Source organism: Paramormyrops kingsleyae, chromosome 25 (genome assembly GCF_048594095.1).
Source record: "Paramormyrops kingsleyae isolate MSU_618 chromosome 25, PKINGS_0.4, whole genome shotgun sequence".
NCBI lineage: Eukaryota > Metazoa > Chordata > Actinopteri > Osteoglossiformes > Mormyridae > Paramormyrops > Paramormyrops kingsleyae.
Genome location: NC_132821.1, coordinates 15,977,194 through 15,999,345, shown reverse-complemented (window position 1 = coordinate 15,999,345; position 22,152 = coordinate 15,977,194).

Genomic DNA, 22,152 nt, shown 5'->3' with positions numbered 1-22,152 from the left:
GGTAGTACATCAATCAGGACATTGCCCTTATGGATAATTCATAAAAATATCTTAACCTATATGCTATGGCCACCAGCTACAACAAACCTGCACCATATCCATGCTCATTTCAATCAACCATCTAAATCTCAGCCATGCTTCAGCCAATCCTCATCAAATTTGACGGCCTAATGTAGTAAGGGACCTCAGACAGACCCTCCAATTTTGGTGCCAATCGGTCAAACGGGGGCGCTACAGCCACTGTCCATATATGTCTAAGACCCACCTTAGCAAATTCAGCTGAAATGTCCTTATTTCTCATAAAACCTTGAAAAAATTGTTACCTTTCCCTTCACCTGAGTCCATGTTTTTTATTTACTTTCATTTTTCACCGATTTGCCTCATAGAACATTATCAGACTTAATTTACACATAAGAAGGCCTGAAAGTATTAAATGGAATTTCTAAAATGGAGCGCTGACTCCACCTGCTGGCCACACCATTTCCATACCCATTTCAATCAAACAGCTATATCTCTGGCATGCTTCATCAAATCCTTACAAAATTTGACTCGCTTCTGTGTCACTGTACTACAGACAGACCTTTCAAGTTTGGTGGCAATCGGTCAAATTGGGGTGCTACAGCCGCTGTTCTAATATGTCTAAGACCAACCTTGGTTAATGCAGCTGAAATCTGCTTATTGTTTATTTAAAAATTAAAATATTAATCACCTTTCCCTTCATCTAAGTCCATATTTTTAATCTGCTTATATTTTCCTGCCATTTGACTTTTACAAATCTTTCAAACTTTAATCTTTCTTCAGGCTGTGTACACTGCAGCAATTACAATTTTATAATAAATTGGCCAGCAGGTGGAGTCAGCGCTCCATTTCAATAATGCCTTCAATACTTTTAGCCTTTCTCCTGTCTAAATGTACAACCTAGAATATGATACAGCATGATATTACTGCTGGTACATGTCACACTGCCGCAACTGAGCACTTTGTTAAGAATATGCAACACAGCCTATGTTTACACAGGCAGTATAAATAAGCAACTGTGTAATATCTAGACTTACCAGACCAGGTATGAAGGTGCCTAAATCTACCAACTAGTCAGGCCATCTGACCCAAACCATGCATTCAGTCAGGCTAAGGCACTCCACCACAGGGTTCTACATTCTGTCCTACATTTGCTGACCCGTTAGGCCGATATTAACTAATCTATATCATGATTTCTACTTACTACTCAGACCATCTGACCAAAACAATGCATTAAATCAGGTTCAGGCACTACACCACAGGGTTCTACATTATGTCCTACATTTCCTGACCTGTTAGACCGATACTAAACAATCTGCATCCTGATTTCTACCTTCTACTAAAACCATCTGACCAAAACAAGTTCTGTTCTGTCTGACATCTGCTGACCTGTTGTTCTGTCTGACTTGTTAGTACCCTCCTCTACGGTTTGCCCTACATCTCCTGTCGCATTAGAGCTACGCTAAATCTTCATCCTGTTATGGCAGTCTAATTTTGTCTGACTTTCTACTACCCTGGCCGCCGGTTCTCTGCCGTTATTCCTCTACTGTCCTACCAGTCCGATCGTCCTACGCTTTGGACCCTTTCGTAACTGCTTGCAGTTTCTAGTTAAGGGTCCAAAGGACGACGTCCTTATGGACCATTATTGTTTTTCTTAGGATTATTATTATTATTTTTCTGCCCTAAAACTGAATGCCCAGCCTAAACCGTAAGTCCTAGGCTGACCAAACTTGGTAAGATGCTTGCAATTCCTACCCACTACTCAGGTTGTCCGACCCGTCCGACTCAGCCAGAGGGGGGTGCCGTAGCGCCCCCCAACACGTTTTGGACGATATCTCCTGTCCTGTTTGTCCTACCATCGAAATTCTTTTTTCTCCTGATGCAGACAGCCTTGCCCTACCAAAAAGTCAATGGGACCATGAAGCTCCGCCTACTTAGATTTTTTGCTAATTTGCATAATTTGCAAATCATACTTTTTCCTTAAAGTCCTGGCTAGTCCTACCAAATCAGACAAATGAGGTGTCAGACGAATCAGAATTCTCAGCTGATCAAGAAACATTAACAAAATTCAGACATTTTTATATCATACGGCCATTAGCCACGCCCAAACAATGTCCAAATTTGGCCCGTTTTGGTCTGATGGCTATAACTTGGCCGTGCCTTGGCCTACCTAGACCAAATTTGAAATCCTACCTTCCGACACCATTCTGGGGACACGGTCCAAGGCGGGCTGCATTTCGTCCATAGGGGGCGCTACAACTAAAAACTGCCAATATCTCCTGACTGCCTTGGCCAATCCAACTGAAATTTTGCTGACATATACTACGACCTAGCCTGAGGACAGTCACATACAATGCCAGTCATCAATCATAAAAGCTTGGCTGCCATTAGCCAATCAACATCAAGCAGCCATTTGACAGGCTTAACAATGACCAATCAAACCAAAATTTGGCTGCTACATTCATCTTCTGACCCTCTGCAAACCCTGTAAAGGACAACTCACTAGGCCAGATGGGGGCGCTACAGTGGCCCCATTTGCATTTCTGCCTATTTCTACAGAACTATCAAGCCTACAGTTGAAATTGATTGCCAGTCTAATTCAATATGTCAATGCAAATCTAAACACATATGGAACTTGGTTATATATCATTGCATTTTTGCATAATTTATATTTGTCTGAAAACAGGCTTTTTCATTGCCCTCCTATGATTTTTGCCGCACCTACTTAAATCTGCTGTCATTCAAATCAGGAGACAGTCCTTTTAATGATTTAGAGAAAAAATCTTAAGCTTTCAGTAGGGTACGGCCAAAAGCCAAACCATGACCATACTGGTGCCACGTACATTTCAATCAGACAGCTATATCTCAGGCATGCTTCAGCCATTCATTACCAAATTTCTCTCACTAATGCAGTGCTATACCAACGAGCGACCCTCCAAATTTTGTGTCGATCAGTCAAACGGGAGCGCTACGGCCACTGTTTATACGTTACTAAGACCAACCTAGGCCAATTCAGCTATACTGAGTTACCAGATCAGTTATGAAAATGTCTACTGATCTCACCCATCTTACCATCAGAAGCGGGTGGCTCAGTGGGCTAAACCTGTGTGCTTGTAATCAGAGGGTCACAGGTTCGAACCCAGCTTCGGTTGGTACTTGAGCTAGGCAGCCCGATGTGCACAGCATGCTCTCTGTAAAGCAAGCTGGGGAGACATATAGGCATTTTCCCCATGATGGTCAATGAAGCTTCTATTTTTGTTATTAAACCAGCCATTCAGACGGGCTTAGGCACTCCTCCGGAGGATTCGATTATAATTATTTTTCTTCCCTAACACTGAATGCCCAGCCTAAACCGTAAGTCCTAGGCCGTCCAAATTTGGCAGTAAGATTGCTATCCACTACTGAGCCTCTCTGACCCATCCCAGTCAGTCAGAGGGGGGCACCGTTGCGCCCCACAACACATTTTGGTCGATATCTCCTGTACTACTTGTCCTACACTTAAATTTTATTGGCAGTCAAATTTACTATGTCGTACCAAATCCAGGAACATATATAGTCATATTGCATTAGACCTATGCCAAAATTTCCATCATGTTATGGCTGACTAATTCTGTCTGACTTTCTACTACCCTGGCCGCCAGATCTATGCCCTTATTCCTCTACTGTCCTACCAGTCCGATTGTCCTACGCTTTGGACCCTTTAGTAACTGCTTGCAGTTTCTAGTTATTATTATTATTATTATTATTATTTTTCTGCCCTAAAACTGAATGCCCAGCCTAAACCGTAAGTCCTAGGCCTACCAAATTTGGTATGATGATTGGAATTCCTACCCACTACTCAGCATGTCCGACGCGTCCGACTCAGCCAGAGGGGGGCGCCGTAGGGCCCCCCAACACGTTTTGGACGATATCTCCTGTCCAGTTTGTCCTACCTTCGAAATTCTTTTTTCTCCTGATACAGACAGCCATGCCCTACCAAAAAGTCAATGGGACCATGAAGCTCCGCCTACTTAGATTTTTTGCTAATTTGCATAATTTGCAAATCCTACTTTTTCCTTCAAGTCCTGGCTTGTCCTACCAAATCAGACAAATGAGGTGTCAGACGAATCAGAATTCTCAGCTGATCAAGAATCATTAAGAAAATTCTGACATTTTTATATCCTACGGCCATTAGCCACGCCCAAACAATGTCCAAATTTGGCCCGTTTTGGTCTGATGGCTATAACTTGGTCGTGCCTTGGCCTACCTTGACCAAATTTGAAATGCTACCTCCCTACACCATTCTGGGGACACGGTCCGAAGCGGGCCGCATTTCGTCAATAGGGGGCGCTACAACTAAAAACTGGCAATATCTCCTGACTGCCTTTGCCAATCTAACTGAAATTTGGCAGATATGTACTAGCACCCAGCCTGTGGTCAGTCACATACAATGACAGTCATCATTCCTTAAATAGTGGCCGCCATCAGCCAATCAAAATCAAGCAGGCATTTGACAGGCTTATAAATGACCAATCTATACCAAATTTTTGTGGTATATTTGTCCTCTGACCCGCAGCCCACCATGCAAAGGACACCTCACTCGGCCAGATGGGGCCGCTACAGTGACAACTTTTGCATTTCTGCCTATTTCTCGAGAAGGGTGAAGTCTACAATCGACATTTATTGCCAGGTCAATTCAGTACGACATGCCAAATCAAACAACATGTAGAACTTGCTTCTGCATCTTTGCGTTTTTGCATAATTCATATTGGTCTGAAAACAAGACATTTCGTTAACCTCCTAGGATTTTCACCAAACCTACACAAATCTGGTATCATTTAAATCAGGAGACAGTCATAATAAATAATTCATAAAAAAATCATAAACTTTGCATGAGGTATAGTCACCAGCCACACACAAATCATACAGGTGCCATGCCCAATTCAATCGGACAGCTATATCTCAGGCCTGCCTCAGCCAATCATCACCAAACTTTAACATATCCTGTAGAATAGTAGTCCGGAAGGGCCCTCCAAATTTGGTGCCGATCGGTCAAACGGGGGCGCTACAACAATATAACATGTCTGTATAAACCTTGAAAAGCAGTTCAACTTACATTTATCTCATTTCTGTTATTGTGACATATTACTTGTTAAAATATTTTGTACTGCCAGTTCTGTCAGTCATGCCATATCAAGACATATGCAATTCCCAATGATAGTCATTTTCATTCCTTTGTGATGTTTAAAAGCTTAATAAATAACATATTACTGTAACTTCTACAATGTCCAGCCCAAGTAGGTCATTCTGGTAGTACATCAATCAGGACATTGCCCTTATGGATAATTCATAAAAATATCTTGACCTACCTGTATGCTATGGCCACCAGCTACACCAAACATGCACCATATCCATGCTCATTTCAATCAACCATCTAAAACTCAGCCGTGCATCAGCCAATCCTCATCAAATTTGACAGCCTAATGTAGTAAGGGACATCAGACAGACCCTCCAATTTTGGTACCAATTGGTCAAACGGGGGCGCTACAGCCACTGTCCATATATGTCTAAGACCCACCTTAGCAAATTCAGCTGAAATGTCCTTATTTCTCATAAAACCTTGAAAAAATTGTTACCTTTCTCTTCACCTGAGTCCATATTTTTTATTCACTTTCATTTTTCACCAATTTGCCTCATAGAACATTATCAGACTTAATTTACACATAAGAAGGCCTGAAAGTATTAAATGGAATTTCTAAAATGGAGCGCTGACTCCACCTGCTGGCCACACCATTTCCATACACATTTCAATCAAACAGCTATATCTCTGGCATGCTTCATCAAATCCTTACAAAATTTGACTCGCTTCTGTGTCACTGGACTACAGACAGACCTTCCAAGTTTGGTGGCAATCGGTCAAATTGGGGTGCTACAGCCGCTGTTCTAATATGTCTAAGACCAACCTTGGTTAATGCAGCTGAGATCTGCTTATTGTTTATTTAAAAATTAAAATATTAATCACCTTTCCCTTCATCTAAGTCCATATTTTTAATCTGCTTATATTTTCCTGCCATTTGACTTTTACAAATCTTTCAAACTTTGATCTTTCTTCAGGCTGTGTACACTGCAGCAATTTCAATTTTATAATACATTGGCCAGCAGGTGGAGTCAGCGCTCTATTTAAATAATGCCTTCAATACTTTTAGCCTTTCTCCTGTCTAAATGTACAACCTATAATATGATACAGCATGATATTACTGCTGTTACATGTCACACTCCTGCAACTCAGCACTTTGTTAAGAATATGCAACGCAGCCTATGTTTACACAGGCAGTATAAAAAATCAACTCTGTAATATCTAGACTTACCAGACCAGGTATGAAGGTGCCTAAATCTACCAACTAGTCAGGCCATCTGACCAAAACCATGCATTAAGTCAGGCTAAGGCACTCCACCACAGGGTTCTACATTCTGTCCTACATTTTCTGACCTGTTAGACCGATACTAACTAATCTATATCCTGATTTCTACCTACTACTCAGACCATCTGACCAAAACAATGCATTCAGTCAGGTTCAGGCACTACACCACAGGGTTCTACATTCTGTCCTACATTTCCTGACCTGTTAGACCGACACTAAACAATCTACATCATGATTTCTACCTTCTACTCAAACCATCTGACCGAAACAAGTTCTCTTCTGTCTGACATCTGCTGACCTGTAGTTCTGTCTGACTTGTTGGTATCCTCCTCTACGGTTTGCCCTACATCTCCTGTCGCATTAGAGCTATGCTAAATCTGCATCCTGTTATGGCAGTCTAATTCTGTCTGACTTTTTACTACCCTGGCCGCCGGATCTCTGCCCTTATTCCACTACTGTCCTACCAGTCCGATTGTCCTACGCTTTGGACCCATTCGTAACTGCTTGCAGTTTCTAGTTATTATTATTATTATTATTTTTCTGCCCTAAAACTGAATGCCCAGCCTAAACCGTAAGTCCTAGGCCTACCAAATTTGGTAGGATGATTGAAATTCCTACCCACTACTCAGCGTGTCCGACGCGTCCGACTCAGCCAGAGGGGGGCGCCGTAGCGCCCCCCAACACGTTTTGGACGATATCTCCTGTCCAGTTTGTCCTACCTTCGAAATTCTTTTTTCTCCTGATACAGACAGCCATGCCCTACCAAAAAGTCAATGGGACCATGAAGCTCCGCCTACTTAGATTTTTTGCTAATTTGCATAATTTGCAAATCCTACTTTTTCCTTCAAGTCCTGGCTTGTCCTACCAAATCAGACAATTGAGGTGTCAGACGAATCAGAATTCTCAGCTGATCAAGAATCATTAAGAAAATTCAGACATTTTTATATCCTACGGCCATTAGCCACGCCCTAACAATGTCCAAATTTGGCCCGTTTTGGTCTGACGGCTGTAACTTGGCCGTGCCTTGGCCTACCTTGACCAAATTTGAAATGCTACCTCCCTACACCATTCTGGGGACACGGTCCGAGGCGGGCCGCATTTCGCCCATAGGGGGCGCTACAACTAAAAACTGCCAATATCTCCTGACTGCCTTGGCCAATCCAACTGAAATTTGGCAGACATATACTAGGACCTAGCCTGAGGACAGTCACATACAATGCCAGTCATCAATCATAAAAGCTTGGCTGCCATTAGCCAATCAACATCAAGCAGCCATTTGACAGGCTTAACAATGACCAATCAAACCAAAATTTGGCTGCTACATTCATCTTCTGATCCTCTGCAAACCCTGTAAAGGACAACTCACTAGGCCAGATGGGGGCGCTACAGTGGCCCCATTTGCATTTCTGCCTATTTCTACAGAACTATCAAGCCTACAGTTGAAATTGATTGCCAGTCTAATTCAATATGTCAATGCAAATCTAAACACATATGGAACTTGGTTATATATCATTGCATTTTTGCATAATTTATATTTGTCTGTAAACAGGCTTTTTCGTTGCCCTCCTAGAATTTTTGCCTCACCTACTTAAATCTGCTGTCATTAAAATCAGGAGACAGTCCATTTAATGATTTATAGAAAAAACCTTATGCTTTCAGTAAGGTATGGCCAAAAGCCAAACCATGACCATACTGGTGCCACATACATTTCAATCAGACAGTTATATCTCAGGCATGCTTCAGCCAATCATTACCAAATTTCTCTCACTAATGTAGTGCTATACCACCGAGCGACCCTCCAAATTTTGTGTCGATCAGTCAAACGGGAGCGCTACGGCCACTGTTTATATGTTACTAAGACCAACCTAGGCCAATTCAGCTATACTGAGTTACCAGATCAGTTAAGAAAGTGCCTACTTGACTCACCGATCTTACCATCAGAAGCGGGTGGCTCAGTGGGCTAAACCTGTGTGCTTGTAATCAGAGGGTCACCGGTTCGAACCCAGCTTCAGTTGGTACTTGAGCTAGGCAGCCCGATGTGCACAGCATGTTCTCTGTAAAGCAAGCTGGGGAGACATATAGGCATTTTCCCCATGATGGTCAATGAAGCTTCTATTTTTGTTATTAACCCAGCCATTCAGATGGGCTTAGGCACTCCTCCGGAGGGTTCGATTATAATTATTTTTCTTCCCTAAAACTGAATGCCCAGCCTAAACCGTAAGTCCTAGGCCGTCCAAATTTGGCAGTAAGATTCCTATTGCTATCCACTACTGAGCCTCTCTGACCTATCCCAGTCAGTCAGAGGGGGGCACCGTTGCACCCCACAACACGTTTTGGTCGATATCTCCTGTCCTACTTGTCCTACACTTAAATTTTATTGGCAGTCAAATTTACTATCTTGTACCAAATCCAGGAACATATATAGTCATATCGCATTAGACCTATGCCAAAATTTCCATCATTTTATGGCTGACTAATTCTGTCTGACTTTCTACTACCATGGCCGCCAGAACTCTGCCCTTATTCCTCTACTGTCCTACCAGTCCGATTGTCCTACGCTTTGGACCCTTTAGTAACTGCTTGCAGTTTCTAGTTTTTATTATTTTTCTTCCCTAAAACTGAATGCCCAGCCTAAACCGTAAGTCCTAGGCTGACCAAATTTGGTACGATGATTGGAATTCCTACCCACTACTCAGGTTGTCCGACCCGTCCGACTCAGCCAGAGGGGGGCGCCGTAGCGCCCCCCAACACGTTTCGGTCGATAACTCCTGTCCTGTTTGTCCGACAATCGAAATTCTTTTTTCTGCTGATTCAGACGGCCATGCCATAACAAAAAGTCAATGGGACCATGAAGCTCCGCCTACTTAGATTTTTTGCTAATTTGCATATTTTGCAAATACTACTTATCTCTTAAAGTCATAGCTTGTCCTACCAAATCAGACAAATGAGGTGTCAAACTAATCAGAACTCTGAGCTCATCAAGAATTTCTAAAAAAATTTAGACATTTATGTATTTTATGGCCATTAGCCACGCCCAAAGAATTCCCAAATTTGGCCCATTTTGGTCTAACAGCTATAACTTGGCCTTGCCTTGGCCTACCTCTACCAAATTTGAAATTCTACCTCCGGACATCATTCTGGGGACACGGTCCAAGGGGGGCCGCATTTCATCCATAGGGGGCGCTACAACTAAAAACTGCCAATATCTCCTGACTGCCTCGGCCAATCCAACTGAAATTTGGCAGGTATGTACTAGGACGCAGCCTGAGGTCAGTCATGTACAATGGCAGTCATTAGTCCTTAAAGAGTGACCGCCATCGGCCAATCAAAATCAAGCAGCTATTTGACAGGCTTAACGATGAGCAATCTAAATCAAATTTTGGTGGTATATTTGTCCTCTGACCCTCAGCCCTCCCTGTAAAGGACACCTCACTAGGCCAGATGGGGGCGCGATAGCGCCCCCCTCAACATTTCTGCCTATTTCTCCAGAACTGCCAAGCCTACAGTTGATATTTATTGCCATTCCAATTCACTATGTCCTGACGAATCCAAATGCATATAGAACTTGCTTCTCCATCTTTGCGTTCTTGCATGATTTATAGTTGTTTGAAAACAGGTTATTTTGTAAACGTCCTAGGATTTCTGCCCACCCTACATAAATCTGTTGTCATTCTAATCAGGAGACAGTCCTTTTAAAGATGTATGGAAAAAACATAAACTTTCGGTAAGGTACGGCCACCAGGCACACCCTGACTGTACTGCTGCCTTTCACATTTCAATCAGACAGCTATATCTTAGGGATGCTTCAGCCAATCATTACCATATTTCTCTCACTAATGTAGTGCTATACCACCGAGCGACCCTCCAAATTTTGTGTCGATCAGTCAAACGGGAGCGCTACGGCCACTGTTTATATGTTACTAAGACCAACCTAGGCCAATTCAGCTATACTGAGTTACCAGATCAGTTAAGAAAGTGCCTACTTGACTCACCGATCTTACCATCAGAAGCGGGTGGCTCAGTGGGCTAAACCTGTGTGCTTGTAATCAGAGGGTCACCGGTTCGAACCCAGCTTCAGTTGGTACTTGAGCTAGGCAGCCCGATGTGCACAGCATGTTCTCTGTAAAGCAAGCTGGGGAGACATATAGGCATTTTCCCCATGATGGTCAATGAAGCTTCTATTTTTGTTATTAACCCAGCCATTCAGATGGGCTTAGGCACTCCTCCGGAGGGTTCGATTATAATTATTTTTCTTCCCTAAAACTGAATGCCCAGCCTAAACCGTAAGTCCTAGGCCGTCCAAATTTGGCAGTAAGATTCCTATTGCTATCCACTACTGAGCCTCTCTGACCTATCCCAGTCAGTCAGAGGGGGGCACCGTTGCACCCCACAACACGTTTTGGTCGATATCTCCTGTCCTACTTGTCCTACACTTAAATTTTATTGGCAGTCAAATTTACTATCTTGTACCAAATCCAGGAACATATATAGTCATATCGCATTAGACCTATGCCAAAATTTCCATCATTTTATGGCTGACTAATTCTGTCTGACTTTCTACTACCATGGCCGCCAGAACTCTGCCCTTATTCCTCTACTGTCCTACCAGTCCGATTGTCCTACGCTTTGGACCCTTTAGTAACTGCTTGCAGTTTCTAGTTTTTATTATTTTTCTTCCCTAAAACTGAATGCCCAGCCTAAACCGTAAGTCCTAGGCTGACCAAATTTGGTACGATGATTGGAATTCCTACCCACTACTCAGGTTGTCCGACCCGTCCGACTCAGCCAGAGGGGGGCGCCGTAGCGCCCCCCAACACGTTTCGGTCGATAACTCCTGTCCTGTTTGTCCGACAATCGAAATTCTTTTTTCTGCTGATTCAGACGGCCATGCCATAACAAAAAGTCAATGGGACCATGAAGCTCCGCCTACTTAGATTTTTTGCTAATTTGCATATTTTGCAAATACTACTTATCTCTTAAAGTCATAGCTTGTCCTACCAAATCAGACAAATGAGGTGTCAAACTAATCAGAACTCTGAGCTCATCAAGAATTTCTAAAAAAATTTAGACATTTATGTATTTTATGGCCATTAGCCACGCCCAAAGAATTCCCAAATTTGGCCCATTTTGGTCTAACAGCTATAACTTGGCCTTGCCTTGGCCTACCTCTACCAAATTTGAAATTCTACCTCCGGACATCATTCTGGGGACACGGTCCAAGGGGGGCCGCATTTCATCCATAGGGGGCGCTACAACTAAAAACTGCCAATATCTCCTGACTGCCTCGGCCAATCCAACTGAAATTTGGCAGGTATGTACTAGGACGCAGCCTGAGGTCAGTCATGTACAATGGCAGTCATTAGTCCTTAAAGAGTGACCGCCATCGGCCAATCAAAATCAAGCAGCTATTTGACAGGCTTAACGATGAGCAATCTAAATCAAATTTTGGTGGTATATTTGTCCTCTGACCCTCAGCCCTCCCTGTAAAGGACACCTCACTAGGCCAGATGGGGGCGCGATAGCGCCCCCCTCAACATTTCTGCCTATTTCTCCAGAACTGCCAAGCCTACAGTTGATATTTATTGCCATTCCAATTCACTATGTCCTGACGAATCCAAATGCATATAGAACTTGCTTCTCCATCTTTGCGTTCTTGCATGATTTATAGTTGTTTGAAAACAGGTTATTTTGTAAACGTCCTAGGATTTCTGCCCACCCTACATAAATCTGTTGTCATTCTAATCAGGAGACAGTCCTTTTAAAGATGTATGGAAAAAACATAAACTTTCGGTAAGGTACGGCCACCAGGCACACCCTGACTGTACTGCTGCCTTTCACATTTCAATCAGACAGCTATATCTTAGGGATGCTTCAGCCAATCATTACCATATTTCTCTCATTCGTGTAGGGCTGTACCACAGAGATACCCTCCAAATTTCGTGTCGATCGGTCAAATGGGTGTGCTACTTCCACTGTCTATATGTGTCTAAGACTCACCTATTCTCATTGAGCTAAAATGAGTTACCAGATCAGGTAGGAAGGTGTCTAGTGATCCCACCCGTTTTACTCACAGAAGCGGGTGGCTCAGTGGGCTAAACTTGTATGCTTGTAATCAGAGGGTCACAGGTTCGAACCCAGCTTTGGTAGGTACTCGAGCTAGGCAGCCCGATGTGCACAGCATACCCTCCGTGAACTAAGCTGGGGAGACATAAAGGCGTTTTCCCCCACGAGGATCAATGAAGCTTATATTATTCTTAATTTAGACGTGCTAAGGCACTACTTCAGAGGGTTGAACAATAATTATTTTTCTTCCCTAAAACTGAATGCCCAGCCTATACCGTAAGTCCTAGACTGACCAAATTTGGCAACAAGATTCCTATTCCTACCCACTACTCAGTCCCACTGACCCGTCCCAGTCAGTCAGATGGGGGCGCTACAGCACCCCGATTTGCATTTCTGCCTATATCTCCAGACCTGTCAAGCCTACAGTTGATATTTATTGCGACTACAATTAACTATGTCATGACTAATCTAACAACATATATAACTTGGTTCTCCCTCTTTCTGTTTTTACATAAATTATATTTGTCTGAAAACAGCTTTTCTTGTTAACCTCCTTTGATTTTCAACAAACCTACATACATCTGTTGTCCTTCAAATCAGAAGATAGTCCTTTTAAAGATTTAGAGAAAAAAATGAAACTTTTGGTAAGGTATGGCCACCAGCCACACCCTGACTCTACTGGTGCCACGTCCATTTCAATCAGACAGCTATATATCATGCACTCTTCAGCCAATCATTTCCAAATATCTATCTCGGATGAAAGGCTGTATCGCAGAGAGACCTTCCAATTTTCGTGTCAATAGGTCAAACGGGAGCGCTATAGCCACTGTCCATATATGTCTAAAACTCACCTAGTCTAATTCAGCTATAATGAGTTACCAGATCAGGTAGGAAGTTGTCTACTGATCTCACTCATCTTACCCACAGGAGCGGATGGCTCAGTGTGCTAATCCTGTGTGCCTGTAATCAGAGGGTCGCCGGTTCGAACCCAGCTTAGGTTGCTATTTCAGCTAGGTATCCTGATGTGCACAGTGTACTCTCTGATGTTGACTGGCCTGTTACACCTGCACAAAAAGCATCTACATCCTAATGTCTGCCAACTACTGAGACCGTCCAGCTCTGTCCTACATCGCCTATCCTGTTATGGCAGTCTAATTCTGTCTGACTTTCTACTACCCTGGCCACCAGTTCTCTGCTGTTATTCCTCTACTGTCCTACCAGTCCGATCGTCCTCCGCTTTGGACCCTTTCGTAACTGCTTGCAGTTTCTAGTTAAGGGTCCAAAGGACGAAGTCCTTATGGACCATTATTGTTTTTCTTAGGATTTTTCTCTTTTATTATTATTATTATTATTATTTTTCGCGCCCTAAAACTGAATGCACAGCCTAAACCGTAAGTGCTAGACCAACCAAACTTGGTAATATGATGTCAATTCCTACCCGCTACTCAGATTCTCTGACCCAGGCCTGTCAGCCAGATGGGGGCGCTCTAGCGCCCCCCAACGCGTTTCAGTCCATAGCTCCTGTCCTATTAGTCCTATAATTGAAATTATTTTTTCTGCTGATACAGACAGCTTTGCTCTACCAACTGGCTATTTGGACTATGAAGCTCCGCCTACTTAGATTTTTTGCTAATTTGCATAATTTGTGAAACTGACTTCTGCCTTCAAGTCCTACAATATTGGACCAAATCAGATAAATGAGGTGTCAAACCGATCAGTCCACTTAGCTGATCAAAATAGATTCAAGAAAGTCTGACATTTGTCTATTTTATGGCCACTAGCCATGCCCAAATCCCACCTAAATTTGGCCTATTTCAGTCTGAATGCTATAACTTCTCCATACCTTAGCCTACCTGAACCAAACTTACAATCCAACCTCCCTGCTCTATTATGGGGTCAACATACAATGCGGCCCACATTTCGTCAATAGGGGGCGCTACAACTAATAACTGCCAATATTTCCTGACTGCCTTAACCAATCTAATTGAAATTTGGCAGATATGTACTATGTACAAGCCTGAGGTCAGAGAAGTAAAATGGCAGTCATTAGTTGTAAAATCCTGGCCACCATTAGCCAATCAAAATCAAGCAGCCATTTGACCAGCTAAACAATGAGCAATCCAAACCAAATTTGGCTTATACATTTGTATTCTGACCCTGAGCCCACCCTGTAAAGGACATGTCAGTCTGCCATATGGGGGCGCTACAGCACATTTCTGCCTATTTCTCCTGGACTGTTAATTATAAAATTGACAATTGTTGCTTAAGCTATCCACTAGCTCATGACAAATTTAATGGTATAAAGAACTTCATCATATCTCTTGCCATTTTTGCCTATTTTGTAAAAGTCTTAAAACAGTACTTTTTCTTATCCTCCTAGGATTTTCACCAAACCTACACAAATCTGGTATCATTTAAATCAGGAGACAGTCCCTATATAAAATTATTAAAAAAATCATAAACTTTCCATGAGGTATGGCCACCAGCCACACCCAAACCATAGTGGTGCCACACCCATTTCAATCAGACAGCTATATCTCAGGCCTGCCTCAACCAATCATCATCAAACTTAAGTATATAATGTAGGATATTACTGGAGAAGGGCCCTCCAAATTTGGTGCCGATCAGTCAAACGGGGGTGCTACAGCAATATAACATCACTGTATAAACTGCAAAATCAGCTCAACTTACATTTATCTCATTTTTGATCCAGTGACATATTACTGGTTAAAATCTTTTGCCCTGCAAGTTCTGTGAGTCATGTCAAATCAAGAAATATGCAATGTCCCATGATAGTCATTTGTATTCCCTTGTCATATTTAAAAACTTAATTAATAACATATTACTGTAACTACTGCAATGTCCAGCCTAAGTAGGTCAATCTGGTAGTAGAAAAATCAGGACACTGCCCATATGTATAATTTATAAAGATAACTTCACTTGCCTGTACAGTATAGCCACCAGCCACACTGAACCTACAGCATTTCCATGATCATTTCAATCAAACAGCTAAATCAGAGTAATACTTCATCTGATAATCACCAAATTTGACCCACTAATGTAGCACTGCACCTCAGACAGACCCTGCAAATTTGGTGCCGATCGGTAAAATGGGGGCGTGACAGCCACTGTCCATATATGTGTAAGACCCACCTTAGCAGATTCAGCTGAAATGTCCTTATTCCTCATGAAATCTTCAAATAGTTGTTACCTTTCCCTTCAGCTGAGTCCATATTTTTAATTTCCTTTAATTTTTCACCAATTTGCCTTATACAACATTATCAGACTTCATTTACAAATGAGAAGGTCAGAAAGCATTTAATATCTTTTCTAAAATGGAGCGCTGACTCCACCTGCTGGCCACAACATTTCCATTCCCATTTCATTCAAACAGCTCAATCTCAGGCATGCTTCATCCGATCCTTCCAAAATTTGATTCACTTCTGTAAGTCTGGACTACAGACAGATCTTCCAAGTTTGGTGGTGATCAGTCAATCTGGAGCAGTACAGCCACTGTCCTAGTATGTCTAATACCTACCTTGGGTAATTCAGTTGAAATATCCTTCATAATAGTTTCAAGTAATTAACTTTCCCTTCACCTCAGTCCATATTTTTAAGCTCTTTTCATTTTTATGCTGTTTGATTTATAGAAAATTATCAGATTTTATTTATAAGCCAGGCAGTATATATTGCAGATTTTTCACTTTTTTGTATTAAATTGGCCAGTAGGTGGAGATGGTGCTCTATTTATATTGCAGTTTTTTGGATTTTTTTTATACATTAGCCAGCAGGTGTAGTTCGTCCTGTATTTCATTAATAGCATTAAATTCTTTCAGGGCTTTTTATGTCTAGAAGAATACTTTACAAATGCAGTAAGCCACTGTTGTTTTTTTTAATATACAAGACAGCATGTGTTCACTGAGGTACTATAAAGTAAGCTTAACTTGTATGATCTAGACTTAAAATATTAGGTATGCAGGTGCCTATTTCTACCGTCTACTTAGACCATCTGACACAAAAAACAAATTCTTTTGGGCTGAGGCACTTCAGCAAATGGTTATATATTATATCTTATATTGTTGTACTATGGCTGCTTCTGCTAATGGCAGTAGTCAAACTGCCACACCAGGGACTGCATGCTACCAATTATCAAATGTAGCGCTAACTCCACCTGCTGGCCTCACTATTTCCATACCGAATTCATTAAGTCTGCTAAACCTCATTCATACTTCATCGAAATCTCACAAAATTTGACTCACTTCTGTAGCACTGGACTATGAATAGACCATCTAACTTTGGTGACATTCGGTTAAATGGGGGCGCTTCTGCCACTGTCAAAATATATTAATAGTTAATGCAGCTGAAATTTATTTTTCATCAAACCTTCAAAGATTATTGACATTTTCATTTCATTTCACTTTTAGAAATGTATCAAAGTTCAGAGATACTTCAGGCTGTGTACAGTGCAACAATTGCAATTTCTTCCAACAGCTAGTCACCACATGTCCCTTCTGTTTCTCATCTACCAGATTCCCTTTATCGTACCTTAATCAACATATCAAAGTCAATGTTCAAAATGTCAGATATTATCTTATCATAGAAGCATTTCCTACTTTCTGACTATTTAAATGCATTGGCCATCAGTTACAGTCCGTACTTCATTTCAAATTTAGCCACTGTCCTAATACTGTATGTCTAAGACCAACCTTGGTTAATGCAGCTGACATCTCCTTATTATTTTTTTAAACATTTAAATATTATTCACCTTTCCTTTCTTCAAAGTCCATATTTTTAATCTGCTTATAGAATCATGCCATTTCACTTTTAGAAATCTATCAAACTTCAATGTTACTTTAGCCTGTGTACACTGCAGCAATTGCAATATTTCTCCAACAGCTAGTCACCACATTTCCCTTCGGTTTCTCATCTACCATTTTCCTTTATCATACCTTGATAAACATTTCTACAGTAATGTTCAAAATGTTTCGTATCATCATCTCATAGTATCATTTCCTATTTTCTGACTATTTAAATGCATTGCTCATCAATTACAGTCTATACTTCATTTACAATAATTAGTAAACTTTTAATTTTATGCCATTCACTTCATTACTATTCATTGCTTCTGTCCATTTGCTTTGGACCCGATTGTCACTGCTTGCAGTTATCTTTATTATTAAGGGTCCAAAGCATGAAATGCTTATGGACCATTATTGTTTTTCTTAGGATTATTATTATTATTATTATTATTATTATTATTATTATTATTTTCCTGCCCTAAAACTGAATGTACAGCCTAAACCGTAAGAGCTAGACCAACCAAACTTGGTAAGATGATGTCAATTCCTACCCGCTACTCAGATTCTCTGACCCAGTCCTGTCAGCCAGATGGGGGCGCTCTAGCGCCCCTCAACGCGTTTCAGTCCATATCTCCTGTCCTATTAGTCCTACAATTGAATTTATTTTTTCTGCTGATACAGACAGCTTTGCTCTACCAACTTGCCATTTGGACTATGAAGCTCCACCTACTTAGATTTTTTGCTAATTTGCATAATTTGTGAGACTGACATCTGCCTTCAAGTCCTACAATATTGAACCAAATCAGACAAATGAGGTGTCAAACCGATCAGTCCACTGAGCTGATCAAAAGCTGTTCAAGAAAGTCTGACATTTGTCAATTTTATGGCCACTAGCCACGCCCAAATCACACCTAAATTTGGCCTATTTCAGTCTGACTGCTATAACTTCTCCATACCTTTGCCTACCTGAACCAAACTTAGAATCCAACCTCCCTGCTCTATTATGGGGTGACCATACAATGCAGCCCACATTTCGTCAATAGGGGGCGCTACAACTAAAAACTGCTGATATCTCCTGACTGCTTTGACCAATCTAATTGAAATTTGGCAGATATGTACTACGTACAAGCCTGAGGTCAGACAAGTATCATGGCAGTCATTAGTTGTAAAATCCTGGCCACCATTAGCCAATCAAAATCAACCAGCCATTTGACTGGCTAAACAATGAGCAATCCAAACCAAATTTGGGTTCTACATTTGTACTCTGACCCTGAACCCACCCTGTAATGGACATGTCAGTCTGCCATATGGGGGCGCTACAGCACATTTCTGCCTATTTCTCCTGAACTGTTAATTATAAAATTGACAATTGTTGTTTACGCTATCCACTAGCTCATGACAAATTTAATGGCATAAAGAACTTCATCATATCTCTTGCCATTTTTGCCTATTTTGTAAAAGTCTTAAAACAGTACTTTTTCTTAACCTCCTTGGATTTTCACCAAACCTTCATATTTCTGTGATCATTTTAATCAGGAGACAGTCCTTATAAAGAAATATTAAAAAAATCTGAAACTTTCCATGTGGTATGGCCACCAGCCACACCCACACCATACTGGTGCCACACCCATTTCAATCAGACAGCTATATCTGAGGCGTGCCTCAGCCAATCATCACGAAACTTAAATATATATTGTAGGACATTACTGGGGAAGGGCCCTCCAATTTTCATGCCAATCAGTCAAACAGGGGCACTACAGCAATATAACATGTCTGTATAAACCTGCAAAATCAGTTCAAGTTACATTGTTGTCATTTTTGATAAAGTGACATATTACTCGTTAAAATCTTTTGTCCTGCAAGTTCTGTTAGTCATGCTAAATCAAGATAGTCCATAATAGTCATTTGAATTACCTTGTGATATTTAAAAACTTAATAAATAACATATTACTATAACTACTACAATGTCTAGCCAAAGTAGGTCTTTCTGGTAGTAGATCAATCAGGACACTGCCCTTATGTATAATTTATAAAGATAGCTTCACCTGCCTGTACAGTATGGCCACCAGCCACACTGAACCTACCACATTTCCATGCTCATTTCAATCAAACAGCTAAATATGAGGTATACTTCATATGATCTTCACGAAATTTGACCCACTAATGTACCACTGCACCTCAGACAGACCCTCCAAATTTGGTGCCGATCGGTCAAATGGGGGCGCTACAGCTAATGTGCATATATGTGTAAGACCCACCTTAGCAAATTCAGCTGAAATGTCCTTATTTCTCATCAAATATTGAAAGATTTGTTCCCTTTCCCTTCAACTAGGTCCATATTTTTAATTTTTTTTCATTTTTCACCCATTTGCCTCATAGAACATTATCAGACTTCATTTACACATGAGAAGGCCTAAAAGTTTTAAATAGCATTTCTAAAATGGAGTGTTGACTCCACCTGCTGGCCAAATGATTTCCATGCCCATTTCAATCAAACAGTTATATCTCTGGCATGCTTCATCCAATCCTAACAAAATTTGATTCCCTTCTGTATCAGTGGACTACAGACAGACCTTCCAAATTTGGTGCCGATCAGTCAAACGGGGGCGCTACAGCAATATAACATGTCTTTATAAACCTGCAAAATCAGTACAACTTACATTTATCTCATTTCTGTTCCAGTGACATATGACTGGTTGAAATCTTTTGTATTGCAAGTTCTCTTAGTTATGCCAAATCAAGAAATATGCAATGCCTAATTGTCATTTGCATTCCCTTGTGACATTTAAAAACTTAATAAATAACATATTGCTATAACTACTACAATGTCCAGCCCAAGAAGGTCATTCTGGTAGTAGATCAATCATGACACGGCCCTTATGGATAATTTATAAAAATAACTTGACCTACCTGTATGCTATGGCCACCAACTACACCAAACCTGCACCATTTCCATGCTCATTTCAATCAAACAGCTAAATCTGAGGCATTCTTCATCCAATCCTCATAAAATTTGACCAGCTAATGTAACCATAGACCACAGACAGACCTTCCAACTTTGGTGCCGATCGGTCAAATGGGGGAGCTACAGCCACTGTCTATATATTTCTAAGACCCACCTTAGCAAATTCAGTTGGAATGTCCTTATTTCTCTTCAAACATTCAAAGAATTGTTTGCTTTCCCTTCAACTAGGTCCATATTTTAATTTCTGTTCATTTTTCACCCATTTGCCTCAGAACATTATCAGAATTCATTTAAACATGAGAAGGCCTAAAAGTATTAAATAGCATTTCTAAAATGGAGCGTTGACTCCACCTGCTGGCCACACCATTTCCATTTCCATTTCATTCAAACAGCTAAATCTCAGGCATGCTTCTCCCAATCTTCACAAAATTTGACTGTCTCCTGCAGGAGTGGACTACAGACAGACCATCTATGTTTGGTGGTGATCGGGCAAATGGGGGCACTACAGCCAATGTTGTATTATGTCTAAGAGCCACCTTAACAGATTCAGCTGAAATGTCCTTATTCCTCATGAAACCTTCAAAGAATTGTTACCTTTCCCTTCACCTTAGTCCATATTTTTAATTTCCTTTCATTTTTCACCAATTTGCCTTATACAACATTATCAGACTTCATTTACAAATGAGAAAGTCAGAAAGCATTTAATATCATTTCTAAAATGGAGCGCTGACTACACCTTCTGGCCACACCATTTCCATTCCCATTTCATTCAAACAGCTAAATCTCAGGCATGCTTCATCTGATCCTTACAAAATTTGATTCACTTCTGTATGACTGGACTACAGACAAATCTTCCAAGTTTGGTGGCGATCAGTCAAACGGGGGCGCTACAGCAATATAACATCACTGTATAAACTGCAAAATCAGCTAAACTTACATTGTTCTTATTTCTGTTTCAGTCACATATTACTGATAAAAATCATTTGTCCTGCAAGTTCTGTGTGTCATTCCAAATCAAGATATATGCAATGCCTAATGATCGTCATTTCCATTCCCTTGTGATATTTAAAAACTTAAAAAATTACATATTGCTATAACTACTAAAATATCAAGCCGAAGTACGTCATTCTGGTAGTAGATCAATCAGGACATGGCCTTTATGGATAATTTATATAAATAGCTTGACCTACCTGTATGCTATGGCCACCAACTACACCAAACCTGCACCATTTCCATGCTCATTTCAATCAAACAGCTAAATCTGAGGCAGACTTTGTCTGATCATCACCAAATTTGACCCACTAATGTAGCACTGGACCTCAAACAGACCTTCCAAATTTGGTGCCAATCGGTCAAACGGGGGCGCTACAGCAATATAACATGTCTGTATAAACCTGCAAAATCAGTTCAAGTTACATTGTTGTCATTTTTGATAAAGTGACATATTACTCGTTAAAATCTTTTGTCCTGCATGTTCTAAAATGTTGATTTAGTCATGCTAAATCAAGATAGTCCATAATAGTCATTTGAATTACCTTGTGATATTTAAAAACTTAATAAATAACATATTACTATAACTACTACAATGTCTAGCCAAAGTAGGTCTTTCTGGTAGTAGATCAATCAGGACACTGCCCTTATGTATAATTTATAAAGATAGCTTCACCTGCCTGTACAGTATGGCCACCAGCCACACTGAACCTACCACATTTCCATGCTCATTTCAATCAAACAGCTAAATATGAGGTATACTTCATATGATCTTCACGAAATTTGACCCACTAATGTACCACTGCACCTCAGACAGACCCTCCAAATTTGGTGCCGATCAGTCAAATGGGGGCGCTACAGCTAATGTGCATATATGTGTAAGACCCACCTTAGCAAATTCAGCTGAAATGTCCTT